The following is a 16,184-nucleotide window of genomic DNA, read 5'->3' on the forward strand; positions in this document are numbered from 1 at the left end:
GGCATGACAAAATGGATGCCACCAGCACAGAGACTGGGCTGCCCTCCTGCTGCTGACCGAAACTCACAGTGGAGGAGGCCCAACAATAGACATCCTGTCACAGGGAGGTGTAACCACCTCCCAAACCGGATTCAGTGTATTGGGGCTGGGCGGGTGCACTCCTAGAGTGCTTTGAAGTCCTGCACTGGGGGAGCAGTAGGCTCCTCTGTGCATATGCCACCTCAAACCGGTTCAGGGGCTACCAGCCCCTGCTCCGGCGCGAAACTGGACAAAGGGAAGTGGGTGTAACCACCCACTCCCCTGACCCTCCCATAGGAGTGGTCATAGAGCTAGTCCCTCCCTTTCCTTTAGTATAAGATAGGAATCCTTGCCATTGAAAACTAGATATTCCTGGATGACACTCTGAAGAAGAATCATGGACCATTGATGTTCCACTACCTCTGGAAGACTGAAGAATCTCCCTTGGAGTCAAGGAGTAACTCCCCTGCTTGGCAGGCACCAAATCTTTGCATCAACGGTCGCAATCTTTCCTGCTCCTGCCAGAGTCTGAAGTACCTGCAGCCCCAGAAGTAAATTTCCTGACTTTCGACGGCTATTGTGAGTCCCCAGCAAAACTGAGGAGAGTGGACCCCACGAGTGATGAGGAACAGCAATACCCGGGTACCGTGCACTATTGTCAAGTGCAACCCCTTCACGATGCTCTACGAACTTGTGCATTAGACCACTTGTGGTCCAAGCCTCCAGCAGAATTTCCACCGAAAATCAGAGGCCTACCTCGTCCTGAGTGACTGTGGGCTCCTGTGAAGTGAATCCTCCCAAGGCGCCTTCATGATCCCTTGCTGGTTGGCTTGTGTGTCCCCTGCAGACTTTTTCATCAAACCAAAGGGCTCCCCTTATTGCTCCTGGCCTGCCCTGACTTACCCTTGCAGGGTGAGTCCCTCAGACCTTGCTGGTCTGCACCGCTGACTTTCTTCACATTCCACAAGACTTGCTGTTGCCAAGGCTTGTTGGATCCAATCCGGTTGCCGAGACCTCAGTAAGCTGCAGACTTTGTGGGGCACTTTGAATCCAGCTCCTGGTTGTCGTCAACACCTCCTGGACCTCGTGGCTGAAGAGTCAAGACACCCGTGATCACCTGAAAACACCCGACTTCTGTGGGTATCCAGCTTCCTGGCCCCGGGTCACTGGCAAGTGACTTTGAACACTGTCTCCAATGCTTGCAGGTCTTCTTTCTTCAGAATCCAGCCTTGGATTCCACCGGACACTTCTCCTGTCTTCACAAGCAGCAAATCATCTTTGGCTCCCATTGAAAACGACGCCGCGACTCGACACCAAAAGACACCTATGCACCCGGCTTCCCTGGGTGAGTTAACTCGAGTACTCCGGTGCTCCTGTGTGTGTTGGCTCTAGAACTACTTACCCTGTAAGTGACTTGCTTGTAGACTCTCCCAAAGTACCCTAAAACTTTAAAATTCCAACCGCGACTTGCTCCTTTGAAGTCTATTGGGATCTGCGGCTGTGTTCTCACACTGCATGCGTCTCCCGTGGGTCCTTTACTTACCTGCCTTGGGTGGATTAGTGAGGCCCCAGTGCTTCTGAAGACCTTAGGCATACTCCCTTCTCAAGACGTTCTTCCTATACCTCTTTTTTAGTATATGGTCTGGTACGCCATTAGGGCCCCAGCCATATAAGTGCTTAATTTGTTGTGAAACATTGATTTGTGCATATTTTCCTGACTTCTAATCTCATAAAGAGATTAGTAGAGTGTGTCTAGAAATAAATACATATGTATTTTATATATATACCTGTGTGGTGTCCTTTCATTTGTTAATTCAAGAGATTATAAGGTAAAACAAGCTGCTTTACATTCCTCAGAGACTTAGCATGAAGGCTGCTCTCCACAGCTACCACTAGGATATCTTTCTTAAAAAGGTTGTCTTAAACCTATCTACCATAAGAGTCGAATTGTACTGGTGCAAGGTGGCTACTTTAACTAGTGACCAGCATATACCAGGCCAACTTCTCACAATATATATTTATGAACTCGGACTGTATTGGGCTATTGAGACGAAGTTTGAAGAAAATTTCGATTCTATCCACTTTGGCTTCACTTTGCATTTTATGAAAATAAACCGTGAGTTAGCTTACCGCATTTAGAACACTCCCAAATGACATTCTTCCATTGTCCGCGCTCTTCTATGGCTGGTTAATTACTTGGTTCCCGGAACACGCAGCTGACGGCGCTTACATCAACGCTCTCACGCTACGTGTTACGTCCGGCGGCCATCTTGGCGTTGCTTAGCAACCTGCCCCGATCAAGGCTGATCTCCACAGCTCCCACTAGGATAGCTTTCTTAAAAAGGTTGTCTTAAACCTATCTACCATAAGAGTTGTTTTGTACTGGTGCAAGGTGGCTACTTTAACTAGTGACCAGCATATACCAGGCCAACTTCTCACAATATCTATTTACGAAACTCGGACTGTATTGGGACTATTGATATGAAGTTTTAAGAAAATTTCGATTCTATCCACTTTGGCTTCACTTTGCATCTTATGAAAATAAACCGTGAGTTAGCTTACCGCATATAGAACACTCTCAAATGACATTCTTCCATTGTCCGCGCTCTTCTATGGCTGGTTAATTGCTTGGTTCCCGGAACACGCAGCTGACGGCGCTTACATCAACGCTCTCACGCTACGTGTTACGTCCGGCGGCCATCTTGGTGTTGCTTAGCAACCTGCCCCGATCAAGGAAACATCAAGAAAACTCACGATTTGGCACTACGGAATCACTTGGCACCAGCTAAGTGTATGTATATATATATTTAAATAATCTGCATGAAGAAATACATATATATATATATATATATACATTTTAGAGTGTGTTGTTGTGCCAATATTGTTTCTACTTGCGCGTGCAGACCTCTCACACGTGAGTTAAGACTTTCTATTATGGTTCTCCTGCTCATTCAATACATTATTAGCATATTACATGATTGCATATTGCTAATTCAAGTAGAATATTTTTTAAAATATGTTTTCAATTAATATATTGATACAATTGACTGTAATACAGTTTGGGTGATCATATTTTACAATATGCAATTTGAAGCTCCCGCTAAGTTTCTTCAAAATAAAGGTGATCCACCCATACCTTGGCCAAGATGGAAGGAAGAGTTCATCAATTACATGAAGGCCATAGATGGAGAACGTATGGGTGCTGAAAGGAAGAAAAGCATCTTACTTCATTGTCTTGGCTCGGAGGGTCAAGAAGTTATCAGAACATTACCCCAGATTTCTCCTCAATTGGGTCAAGGAGATAATATGAATGTATATGTAGAGGCCTTGACAAGGTTGGAAAAAAGATTCAAACCAACATCCAATATCACTCTAAATAGATTTAAATTTTATACCAGAGCACAAAAAGATGATGAATCTTTCGACGACTTTCTAACGGCTCTGAGATCTTTGAGCTTACACTGTAACTTTGGTAACATTACTGACAAAATGATTCGTGATCAAATTATTGTTCACGTAAAAAATAAGAAGATACAAGAAAAACTATGGGTCATGGGTGATCCCAAATTGGATGAAGCAATAGCCATAGCTAAATCTACAGAACTTTCAGAAAAATGGATGGATGTGATCAATCAAAAATCTAACCAATCCACCACAGAGGAAGAAATATGTGTTGTGAAATCAAAAGGAGAAATCAACAATTCCAACGTAACACAAGGAAAACCCAAACACAATTACAATAGTTTTTCTGGAAAAAAACAAGATCACCCTAATAATTTCTTTGCTTGCTATAGATGTGGGAGCAGATCACATATTGCTTCTTTTTAAGGATGCCCAGCAATAAATAAAGAGTGCAAAGTTTGTGGCAGAATCGGGCATTTCAGCAACGTCTGCAGAGACAGACGCTTCAACAATCAACCACGCAACGTTTCCAGTACTGTTGATACAAACAAAGTTACAAGCGTCAATGAGAGTCAGAACTCTGACAAAGGTTTTGTGGTATTTATTACATATGCGGGTCCTGAGAAAGAAAGCTGCATGAAATCTCCTAAATGTTCTTTTGAAATTCTAGGTACTGAACTAGACCTCATGGTGGATTCGGGTTCACCTTGAACAATTATTAGCATGCAGTACTTTAATGAAAAATTACAAAATGTATGTAATATTAAGAATTTACAGCAATCTGATATCAATGCTGAAAGTTTTGATGGATCAAAAATTGACATGGAAGGTTTTTTAAGAGTACCTTTAAGTTTTAAAGCAAGATCTGCTCACATTAAACTGTATATTGCTACTAAGGGTGTAAATGTATTAGGCTGACAAGATCAGTGGGAGTTGGGAATTATTCTCAATCCACGGTCTAAGGATCCCGTCTCACTGTGCAATGAGCAAGACATGCTTTTGGTCACGACAGTAAATCACTTAGTGGAACAAAAAAAAGATATGTCATATTTAATACACAAGTATTCTGTGACAAATTTGGGAAATTAAAAGATTTCTCACATAGAATTGTAGTAAAGGAAAAAGCTATTCCAGTCAAACAAAAGTTAAGAGGGGTGCCTATCAATGTCAGGGATGAATTGAAAGAAATGCTACAAGATCTACTAAAAGATAACATTATTGAGCCAATTGAATCTGCTGAATGGGTTTCACCCATAGTTTTAGTATGTAAGCCTGATCAGAAATTGCGTGTGTGTGTTGATTTGAGAGCCTTAAATTCCAACATTGTAATAGATTGTCACCCCCTTCCCAATATCAATGAGCTAGTGTAATTAATTGATGGTGCGCAAATCTTCACTACACTGGACCTAAGATCCGCATACCATCAAATTGAGCTCACAGAGGAGTCAAGAAAATATACAGCATTTATCACGCCATTAGGGCTTTTTCAATACATCAGGATGCCTTTTGGGCTGGCATCTGCAGCCTCTGTTTTTCAGAGAGTTATGTTCCATATATGTTTAAGGATATTGAAACTTACGTAAAATGTTTCCAAGATGACATTTTGTTTTTTTCTAAGAATGAAACAGAACATGAAGTATGTTGTGATCTATGAAGATTGACACCTGGAGCCAGGAGGTATACTTAAGTCTTCTTTATTCATTCTCCAGTACAGGTCACATCTGTCTTTAATCCAGCCAGCTTATCCCTTTTTCTTCCAAGAAAACGAAACATGCAAATGAAATAACATCAAGCAAGAACTATCAACAAGAAAAATGAATAATGGTACAAGTCTCACGGATGCAGAAATAAAGACAAAACATGACAGGAGAAAGAACCAATAAAGCAAGAAAGAATGGATAAGATACATACATTTGAACAGCAATATCTCCCATCCCTCCCTAAAAAGAGATTATAAAGCATTTTGAAGCAAGCATAACATTACCAGAAATACATTTGAAGCATTTTGTATCAAACACTGTGACGTAATGCACTATAACGCAAAGGGTAAAAGACCCCACAAAACCAATGCCCAAAAGCATAACCTAGAGTAGCGCTAAAGGTAGCATACCCTGCAACTACAATCCCAAGAGAAATGGAAACAAACATGTATATGGATCGTCACCCATAAAAACGCCAGTGAAGGGATGAACATTAGTACTGCGCGGAACTGTTAATGGACTAAGCCATATCCCAACCCAGTGTAAGGGTTAACCTAGGTACTGTGTATGTATGGGAACTGAACCCATGTCCCAACCTCCTTGTGGAGATTACGTACCCCCATGTAGGAGTAACAAAACGAAACTGATAAGAGCTCCTGACCCCCTTGTGGAGGCTACATACCCCCATGTAGGAGTAACAAATGTAACTAAACAAAGGGCTGTTACCCACAATCTTCCCTCGTGTATGGGAAAAATGTGATGACCACCCACAAGACTTATGGACGCCCCATCTATAATAAAGCGAAAATCTGTGGCATCACGACAAAAGATGTGCTATAGAAGATAATCTCAATATCTTAAACTCTAAGAAATGAGGACACTGTAGCTTTAATAAACTACACTCTAGGCAAAACATCTAAACATGTCCCTAAAGAAAGTAGTATGCCCAAATGAAACACGCTGGTGAGCGCTCACTCACCCGAGTTGCGCCTGAAAAAACCCACAAACTGGATAATGGTAGACGTGCAACAACATCATAAACATTTGCATAGTTACAAGTGATGAAACTATAACCATATTTGATAACAACAATCACAACCAAAGACATTAGAAAAGCGCTCCTTGACTCGTAGTGAAACATGAGGCACATAGATGTATACAAAACGGCAATGTGAAATCAACTCCGACATACATGAAACGAAAGATTCCACTCTGAGTATAACCAGACGACGATATAATGTCACATCCACACAATAGTTCCTTGTAATCCACGGACACAATAAGGCCACCAATAACAGTTATCTTAAAAATAAACAGAAAAGTTGTCAAGAATTCCTGTCATACGAGGGGAGGAAAACGGTAACCAGCGAAAACGGACTACATCTCCCAGGATGCTTAGCGGTTGAGAGGTTATGTAAACAGGAGAGCTGTTACATAACTCAAGGGAAACACGCCCTTATGTAAACTGGAGAGCTGTTACATAACTCAAGGGAAACACGCCCTTATGTAAACAGGAGAGCTGTTACATAACTCAAGGGAAACACGCCCTTATGTAAACAGGAGAGCTGTTACATAACTCAAGGGAAACACGCCCTTATGTAAACAGGAGAGCTGTTACATAACTCAAGGAAAACACACCCTATAAAGGGAGGAACCGGGAGGTACAAGGCTGTCGGATATTGTGTTTACACCGACGTACCTGCTTCGTGAAGAGCAGTGTTCCGGAGTGGTGCTCCAGTAAGGCAAGAACGGAGGTAGGTCGAGTCGTTACTCCCTGGGCCGTGTCTTGCCCCATCGTCACCTGTGAAGGACCCGGAAGCTCTACCGGTCAACCATTGAGCTTCGCTTTTTGACTCGGCTGAGTCCAAGCGCAGTGGCGCTTTTGCTGGTTAGAGTCGTAACTCCCAGCCCGACCAGAGACACAGGGACTGCCAGCTGTAACGCACACCAGGAGGTGTTTGCCGCGTTACAGACTCGGAAGTCCACAGGATCGATCGAGCGGCTGCTCTCGGTTCAGTCGTCTTGCTTGTGATTGGGGTATCGGTGACGCATCACCAGGAGGTGACTCCGCGTCCCGGTGCAGTCTGAGGAAGAGGTTGAGCGGCTGCTCCCTTCAGGTAGAGACCCCGGCTGGGTGTTTCCCTGACTCCTCGATTCTCCCCAACACTCTTCGTGCCCCTCACAGCCTACCGATTGGCATTGTCGGCCATTTCATTTCTGCCCTCTGTTGGCATACGCCGGGATCGGCGTATATGCAGAGGACGGTTAGGACCATCCGTGCTGTGGGCTGGTAACGTACTTAGCCTGGAGGATTCCAGTGACTATAACTTTTGTTTGTTCTTTGTATGTTATTTGCCTTAATTAAAAGAACTAACCCTTCACAAGTGGTTGCGTCCTCATTGTCGTGTCTGTTAAACGATCCTGAGACGTTCAGGGCGTTACAAAATATCCGACCTTTATAACACTAACTGTCTCCCGGTCGATAACAGACATGGCAACACTTGATGATGTGCTGGCTGCTTTAGCGGCCATGCTAGTTGAAGTGGCTGCCTCTAGGCAAGAAACAGCCAATGTAAAAGCCAGACTGGATGCTATCCAATTGGACCCGCTCACGCCCAGCACCTCCCTCACGAACCAGACCCCTGCGGTAGTAGTGGAAATGCCGGAAGCCATCCCCTTGGCAACACCAGAGAGGTACAGTGGGGATCCTAACACAGTGCAGGTATTCCTCACACAAGTGGCGCTACATTTATCGTGCAAACCAAAGGCGTTCCCCACGAGTCAGGCTCGTGTGGCTTTCCTTATATCCTATTTGGCTGGAAACGCGGCACAATGGGCCGTACCTCTGGTGAGCAGGGACGACCCCCTCTTATGTGATTGGGGTGCTTTTCGCGAGGAATTCCTGAAGGTATTCGACAGAAGGGCTGACTCGTACACGGCGGACCGTGAAATGCTTGAGTTGAGACAGGGATCCAACGACCTGGTGCAGTATCTCAACGCGTTCCGAAGGCTGGTTGCGGAAACCAAGTGGCCTGTTGCTAAACAGACGGCGCTCTTCCATCAAGGGCTGTGCGATGAGCTCAAGGACGCCGTGGCTCATATTGACCCTCAACCCAAGACATGTGAGGGCCTTATCAACCTGGTATTACGGCTGGAACATAGGCTAAGTGAAAGAAAGGGGGATCATGGGAGAAAAGGAAAATCCCTTCCATCCTATGTGACGGTGGGAAGTCCTGAAACTTCCACCGCATCCAAGGGAGAACCCATGGACATCGGCGCAATACGAGCGAGCCTCACAGCCACGGAGAAAGAGTCACGCCGTAAACAAGGATTGTGCCTATATTGTGGCAAAAAAGGCCACTACGTACGTGAATGCCCTGCCAAACCGAAGACGTCACGTTATCGGGCCAACCGGTCGGTAACAGCCGTGGTGGACATACCGGCGGAAAACTAGAGGACTCCAAGACCAGAGAAGGGGCATCTCGGAGTCACTCATCCATCCCTTCACTTTCCAACTCGGTCACTAAGGGACAACGACACCTGTTTATCACGGTGCACGTGGGAGTGCATGACCAGTGGATACCCGTTGTGGCCATGGTGGATTCAGGGGCCACTGGCATGTTTATGGACCACAACGAGGCATGCAGGCTAGGGCTAGTGCTTCTTCCCAAAGCAGTACCCGAAGACGTCTATGCGGTAGACGGAAGGCGATTGGTGACGGGGCCCATCGGACAGCACACGGGGGTCCTTCCGATGAGATATGGGAGGAACCATTTGGAACAAATCGATTTTAACATCATCCGAGCGCCCCAATATGGCGTCATATTGGGATTGCCGTGGCTACAGAAACACAACCCCTTTGTGGATTGGCCAACACATCGCATCGAAATGACGTCACCGTATTGCATCCTGCATTGTGGAATAAAATCGGTACCCCTTGCCTCTCATCAGTGTACTTCTGGAACAGGTCAAGAAAGCTCGTATCTACACCAAGTTGGATTTGAAAGGGGCCTACCATCTGGTGCGCATGAGGGACAGAGACGAGTGGAAGACCGCCTTTAATAAGACCAGGTTCGGCCTTTTTGAGTACCTCGTCATGCCGTTCGGTCTGTGCAACGCCCCGGCAGCCTTTCAGTACTTTTTCAATGAGGTATTCAGAGAGGAGTTGGATATCTACGTGGTCGTATATATCGACGACATCCTCATCTATTCGTCCAGTGTGGAGGAGCACGTACACCACGTCAAAGCTGTGCTCCAAAAGCTGAGGGAAAACATGCTGTTTTGTAAACTCAGCAAGTGTGACTTCCACGTCACATCCGTGGAATTCCTCGGAGTGATGCTGAGTCCAGAGGGACAGGAGATGGCAGAACGAAAGATCAAGGCGGTGAAAGAATGGCCGGTGCCCCAAAGCGTGAAGGACGTCCAAAGTTTCATTGGCTTCGCCAACTTTTACAGGCGGTTTATAGATGGATTTTCAGGAGTGGTGGCCCCAATCACACAGCTACTGAGGAAGTCCAAGGAGTTTGTCTGGTCCCCTGAAGCGAACAAAGCCTTTGAGGCCCTGAAATGCGCCTTTGGTAAGGCGCCGGTTTTGGCTCACCCCGATCCGGATCTCCCCTACGTGGTGGAAGCGGACGCGTCGGATGTGGCGCTGGGGGCTATCTTGTCCCAACGCAACCACGACACAGGGGTGCTTCATCCCGTTGCGTACATGTCCCGCAAACTCAACGACGCCGAACGCAACTACCATATTGCGGAGAAGGAGCTTCTCGCAATCAAGGACGCCTTCACCGAATGGAGGCATTGGTTGATGGGGGCAAGACATGTGGTATCGGTGTACACGGACCATCGGAACCTACAGTTCATGACGGCCACTAGACACCTTTCTCCCAGGCAGCTGCGGTGGATGATCTTCTTTGCGGGGTTCAACTTCCGCATCACATATCGGCCGGGGACGGAAAACCGGAAGGCGGACGCCCTGTCCCGTCAATCTGCAGTTAAGGAACCATTGCCTGCGACCGAGCGTTCCATCATTTCCCCGAGGATGGTATTGGGGGTTATCCAACCGGATACTTTCCTGAGGGGAATAAAGAGAGGGATCAGGTCATTCGCATGGCGGAGGTGGCTCCTCAGTCACAGAGAATGGCAGCTGAAGGACGGGATACCCCTGAAGGGCAGGTGCCTATTGATACCCACGCCTAGGCTAAGGAAACAAGCATTCATCTGGTGCCATGACTCTCCATGCGCAGGTCATTTGGGCTTTGAAAAAACAGTGGCTAGCATGGGACGGCATTTCTGGTGGCCAACCATGAGAGTGGATGTCAGGAGGTGGGGACAGGAGTGTCCTACGTGTGCTACCATGAAGGCCGACCATGGCCGAACCCAAGGGCTCTTACATCCACTTCCGACCCCGGATAGACCATGGGATAGCATATCACTGGACTTCGTGGTGGGCCTACCGGTAGACCAGGGGATGACGGCAATACTGGTGGTGGTGGATTACTTGACGAAAATGGGGCACTTCATCCCCTGCAAGAGAGTCCCTACGGCCGGGGAATTGGCGTCACTACTCCTAAAGAATGTGGTACGACTGCATGGATTACCTGGGGTGATCGTGTCGGACCGGGGGTCGCAGTTTACTGCGCAATTCTGGAAGACTTGGTGCACTGCGCTGCATGTTAAGACCGCCCTGTCCACCAGCTACCACCCTCAAACGGACGGCCAAACCGAGCGCCTGAACCAAACGCTCAAACAGTATCTGCGATGTTTTGTGGACCAGGGCAGGGAAGAATGGGTCGACTTGCTATGGGTTGCAGAGATAGCCTATAACAACGCCACTCACAGCTCCACACAGTCATCTCCGTTCTATAGCAACTATGGCCAACATCCCAGGTTCTTGCCATTTCTACATCCGTTCAGAGAGGACAGGATTCCCGCCACAGCGGACAGGGTGGCACACATAAAAGACACGTTGATGCGCTCGAGGGCTGTCCTAATAGAGGCCAAGAGAAGATACAAGGCTGCGGCAGATAGGAAGAGAAGGCCTGGGCCACTGTACCGCACTGGAGACTACGTCTGGATATCCACAAGAAACATGAGGTTTCGAAAGAACAGTGTGTTCCATCCCAAGTACATGGGCCCCTATCGAATTACCAAGTGTATGGGTCCCGTGAACGTGAAGGTGTGCTTGCCCCAGTCATTGCGGATACACCCTGTCTTTCATGTATCATTGCTCAAACCAGCACCCTCCAAGCCGTCTGGGACACCTAGGCCGGTATGCGTGGAGTCGGAGGTGGAGTATGAAGTGTCGGGCATACGGGCGTCCAAATGGCGCAGGGGGAAGCTGTGGTACCTCGTTGCGTGGAAAGGCTATGGCCCGGAGGAGCATTCATGGGAACCGGCTGAAGGGGTTCATGCTCCGCGCTTGGTCTCCTTGTTCCATCGGCGTTTTCCTGCCAGCGCTGGACCCGTGGGGAGCCGCTGAGAGGGAGGATGTACTGTCAAGAATTCCTGTCATACGAGGGGAGGAAAACGGTAACCAGCGATAACGGACTACATCTCCCAGGATGCTTAGCGGTTGAGAGGTTATGTAAACAGGAGAGCTGTTACATAACTCAAGGGAAACACGCCCTTATGTAAACTGGAGAGCTGTTACATAACTCAAGGGAAACACGCCCTTATGTAAACAGGAGAGCTGTTACATAACTCAAGGGAAACACGCCCTTATGTAAACAGGAGAGCTGTTACATAACTCAAGGGAAACACGCCCTTATGTAAACAGGAGAGCTGTTACATAACTCAAGGAAAACACACCCTATAAAGGGAGGAACCGGGAGGTACAAGGCTGTCGGATATTGTGTTTACACCGACGTACCTGCTTCGTGAAGAGCAGTGTTCCGGAGTGGTGCTCCAGTAAGGCAAGAACGGAGGTAGGTCGAGTCGTTACTCCCTGGGCCGTGTCTTGCCCCATCGTCACCTGTGAAGGACCCGGAAGCTCTACCGGTCAACCATTGAGCTTCGCTTTTTGACTCGGCTGAGTCCAAGCGCAGTGGCGCTTTTGCTGGTTAGAGTCGTAACTCCCAGCCCGACCAGAGACACAGGGACTGCCAGCTGTAACGCACACCAGGAGGTGTTTGCCGCGTTACAGACTCGGAAGTCCACAGGATCGATCGAGCGGCTGCTCTCGGTTCAGTCGTCTTGCTTGTGATTGGGGTATCGGTGACGCATCACCAGGAGGTGACTCCGCGTCCCGGTGCAGTCTGAGGAAGAGGTTGAGCGGCTGCTCCCTTCAGGTAGAGACCCCGGCTGGGTGTTTCCCTGACTCCTCGATTCTCCCCAACACTCTTCGTGCCCCTCACAGCCTACCGATTGGCATTGTCGGCCATTTCATTTCTGCCCTCTGTTGGCATACGCCGGGATCGGCGTATATGCAGAGGACGGTTAGGACCATCCGTGCTGTGGGCTGGTAACGTACTTAGCCTGGAGGATTCCAGTGACTATAACTTTTGTTTGTTCTTTGTATGTTATTTGCCTTAATTAAAAGAACTAACCCTTCACAAGTGGTTGCGTCCTCATTGTCGTGTCTGTTAAACGATCCTGAGACGTTCAGGGCGTTACAAAAGTATACTTATACTTTTCTTCTTTGCTCGAACCAACCATAGAAATGGGCTTCCAATGAGGATGTGATCCTGAAAACTTGCCACGACATACTGGACCACACTAAATCCTGCATGTGGTTCCCAATTCTGTGTATAGACGCACACCTCCGTGCGTGAAATCCTGTTGACAAATGGCAAAACTTTATCAGTGACGACCCAAACAGCGTCAAAGGCAACCAGAAGGAGCGTGGTTGGCAAAAAACGGAGTGAAGGTCTCCAACCACAAGATGGCGGCACATTAGCTGACGTGCTGCCGGATGGCCCTCAGCACGTCTGTGCATACACGGCATGGAAGCAAGCAGCAGAACACAGGCAATTTCTCCCAGCGTCACAAAGATCCTCTGAGACATCATGGGTGCAGGTAAGACTGAGCGCGCGCTGGAGACTGCGCGCGGGCTAGGAACAGCGCGCGCCAAGATTTTACACCGCTAAGCAGCGGTTGAACTGACAAAAGTACTGCGCTGCCAGAGATGATTAAAATAGGTGAAATAAACAAAGAAAAATACGGCTCACCACATAAGATCTCCAAACACAGCATTTTCTGGCCGCACAACCTGTAGAAAAAATACATCCCATTTCAAGTACACCGAGGCATCATGTAAATCGTGCTGCTAGTAGAGCAAAGTCCATTCTCGTCGCCAAAATTATGTTGTGATCTATGAAGATTGACACCTGGAGTCAGGAGGTATTATTAAGTCTTCTTTATTCAGTCTCCAGTACAGTTCACATCTGCCTTTAATCCAGCCAGCCTAGTGTGGTACCAGCCCCACCAGGAGCGGCCTGCCTAGCTGCTCAGCCCATCTCTAACTGCCAACACTCATCCACTCAGACACCCAGGCATTCCATGCATCACAGGCACACCAACATTCCATGACCATCTCACGCTCTGGCTGAGCAGCTAGAGGCAGCAGGGCTGGAGTACATGTTATACAGTTAAGTAGGGTATAACAAAGTACATCTTGATGAGGTATGTAAGAGACTTGAGAAGTCTGGGCTGACCCTTAAGGCACACAAATGCAAGTTGTTCAGACCTTCTGTCGAATATTTGGGGCATACTCTTTCTGGTTCCTAATACATCTAATGTTGAAGCCATTTTAAATGCTCCAGCCCCAGTTAACAAAGAACAATTGTTGTCATTCTCTGGTATGTGTGAATACTATAGCAAATTTGTTGAAAATGTTGCTACAAAAATGGAACCGCTAAGAAAATTATTAAGACAAAAAGTCACATTTGATTGGGGTGATGAACAACGCAAAGCTTTCACAGACATTAAAAGTGACATCATTCACGCACCCACACTGAAACCATTTAGAATGAAGAAAGAACGTATTGTAACGGTTGATGCCAGTCTATATGGCCTCGGTAGTGTCTTATCCCAAAGAGATGGGGGTAAAGAATGGAATGTAGCCTTTTCCTCCAAAACTCTTAATGAAACGGAACGTATGTATGCAGTAATTGAAAGAGAATTACTTGCCTGTGTTTGGGCAGTGGAACACTTCAGGATGTATGTGTGCGGAAGCAAATTTGTTCTCAGAACAGATCATAAGCCTTTGGTTCACATATTGTCAGCGGATGGAGGTTGGAATTCCACAGCTAGAATTGCTTGTTTGGCTTCAAGACTACAAGAGTACAATTTCACAGTTGAGTATATACCAGGAAAAAAAAATGTAACTGCGGATTGTTTGTCACGATTCCTTGTGGTGATAGTAATAACAATGTTAGTGTTGTCAAGGAATTGGACTTTGTTTTAGGTATTTCTGATGTTATTCCTTCACAATACCAGTAAATCACTGAACAACTTTGGAAAGAGAGCCAAGAAACTGATGACAAATGGGTTCATCTCAAGAAGATTGGTATGGAAGGTTGGCCAAGGAAGAATAATGTACGGTCAGATTTATTGCCATTTTTCCATGTAGCTGATGAATTGTTCTGTGAGGGAGAGTATGTGTTTAAAGCGGGTAAGTGCATTCCTCCACAAGGTATTCAAGAATTAATCGTTAAGTTAGCACACAAGACACATCCTGGCATATCTGCAATGAAACAGGTGATAAGATCTTATTTTTGGTGGCCAGGTATGGACAGGTTTATTGACCGTACAGTTAGGGAATGCAATGAGCGTTGTTCTAATGACAAAATGTTAAAAGTTCATATTCCTCCTTTAAAAACTGTTAAATGGCCAAAAGAACCATGAAAGAAGGTTGCATTCGATATATCAGGTCCATTTCACACGTTACCTGAAAATTCACGTTTTGCATTAGTCATGATAGATTACCATTCTAAATGGCCTGAAGTTAAGTATGTATGAAAGGCTACCACCAGTGTAGTTATAAGTTTCTTTAAGGACATTTTTTCATGAGTGGGATGTCCTTCCACCCTCGTTTCGTATAATGGGGTACAGCTTGTATCATCTGAGATGGAAAACTTTCTCAAAAATTGCTGCATCCAACACATTTGTACCTCACTTTATGAACCTCATGAAAATGGTCAAGTTGAGTGTTTTAACCGAGTACTAAACATTTTTGTGATTGAATCTTTAAAACAAAAAGAAAATTGGTTGAGTGTCCTCAGGGAAAAATTATGGGTGTATCGCATTACCCCACATTCTACTACAGAGGTCAGTCCCTTCAAGTTACTTAAAGGAAGAGATCCTGCGTTGGATGTATGTCCTTGGTGGTTCAGAGAGAAATGTAAGAGATTCATAGAGCATAAAGAGAATGTACATGAAACCGCTACTGGGGTTGAACATAAACAAGATAAAACCAGATTGTGGTACAACAACAGATGGAGAACAAAAGAACATGATTTGAAGGTGGGCGATTGGGTTAGGATTTTGAAACCTGTACTAGTTAATAAAGGTGTTGGTAAGTATGGCAGACCTGTACAAGTTAAAAAAGTATTTAACCCTTTCACCGCGGCGGGAATTCCGCCGCGGTGCTGGGGGGTGCGGGGGGGCAGCGCGGTGGCGCTGTGCTCATGACGGAGCCGCTCCGTCATGAGCCACGGTTGGGCTGTGCTCATGACGGAACGGTTCCGTCATGACTCCGCCCATTTGCGTTGTCCCCCCGCACAGGCGGGGAAACAGCGCCGCGCAGGCGGAGCGGCCGCCAACGGGCGTGTCATGACGGAACCGTTCCGTCATGAGCACACGGCAACCGTGGCTCATGACGGAACGGTTCCGTCATGAGCAGGGAAGGGGTTAAGAACAGTGTAATTACCCAAGATGGTAAAGTTTTGAATTCTAGGAAAGTAGCCAAATGTCCTATTCAAAATGTTAAAAATTCTAGTGAGTATAGAAATGATGTTGTTCAGAATGATAACTCATATGAAAAATAAGTAGCTGAATCTGTTGCGTCAAGGGTTAAAAACAATATGCGCATTAGAAACGTACCTAAATTGTTTCATGATT

The sequence above is a fragment of the Triturus cristatus genome, chromosome 7, assembly GCF_964204655.1.
Source record: "Triturus cristatus chromosome 7, aTriCri1.1, whole genome shotgun sequence".
In the NCBI taxonomy this organism is placed as follows: domain Eukaryota; kingdom Metazoa; phylum Chordata; class Amphibia; order Caudata; family Salamandridae; genus Triturus; species Triturus cristatus.